At 38.1% G+C, this 923-nt stretch overlaps 1 non-coding gene across 1 annotated transcript; it reads right to left on the bottom strand.

Annotated features, from left to right (window-relative positions):
* Positions 1-507: 507 nt before the first annotated feature.
* On the bottom strand, positions 508-642 carry LOC119000636 (small nucleolar RNA U109). Its single transcript, XR_005069365.1, has one exon. It is a non-coding gene; the product is annotated as a small nucleolar RNA U109 (small nucleolar RNA).
* Positions 643-923: the final 281 nt, after the last annotated feature.

The raw sequence follows: 923 nt of genomic DNA on the forward strand, positions 1-923 counted from the left end.
CGTTAATTGGGTTTATAATTAGACAAACAAGAAGCTAGGACGTGCTCTATGTATATTTTACTGGCCCTAGCTAAAACAATTTTCTTCCACCTGAATATGAATAGTGGAAGCCTAGCAACATCAATCATGTGGGGCAGTGAACAGTTACATTGTAGAACAAAATGCTGTCTCTGCCATCCTACTCAGAGCTGAACATTTCTGTTAAATAGTCCTCATTGATAATCTCATTTTGTGGCGAAAGGAAAAATGCACTATATCTAATTTTGTGTTATTAAGTAATTTATTTAGAAAAATCTGGAGTATCTTATCCCTGACTCCCTGTTTAATACTGCAGAGTGGGCCCCCTTCCTGCACTTCCTCTGATCACTGGTTTCCTCCGTTCCCTTTTCATTTCCAGAGTGTTGATCTCTTTCCAATATGTTAAACAATTTGATTATTTACACGATTTAATGTCGAGGGTCTGCCTTTCGCCACTGTTGGGTTAGCTCTAGGAAAATAGGAATTTTTTTAAGTGGGAGAAATACTATCACTCAACGTCTACTGTAAGGTTGGCAGCCCCTAGAGCCCCCTATTTAAAGTGGCGTGTTGTGGACGTGTTCCCGCTCCCAAAGGAAGGAGGGGCAGACACATTTCCATGTGCAAGGAAAAGAGGGATGTTTCGTCTGTCTTGTGCAGTGTTTAGAAAGGTGCACAGAATGTAGCAAGAACAGGATAAATTTGTGGATGAAGAAATAAATAAGTAAATTATTGCCTAACTTGCAGGGAAACATGAAAGCTTAAGAATAATTTAAACCTGTGCATTTTTGAAATTTCTAGTCAAGTCTCACTGCTAAGTTAAAAAACAAACAAAAAACCCTTTTATCTAAAAGACCCTTAGACGAGTATATTTTAAATATATAATTTCAGTCAGTCTCAAGGGGTCA

Source organism: Sturnira hondurensis, unplaced genomic scaffold (genome assembly GCF_014824575.4).
Source record: "Sturnira hondurensis isolate 20B ecotype Veracruz unplaced genomic scaffold, ASM1482457v3 Scaffold0016003, whole genome shotgun sequence".
NCBI classification, from domain to species: Eukaryota; Metazoa; Chordata; class Mammalia; order Chiroptera; family Phyllostomidae; genus Sturnira; species Sturnira hondurensis.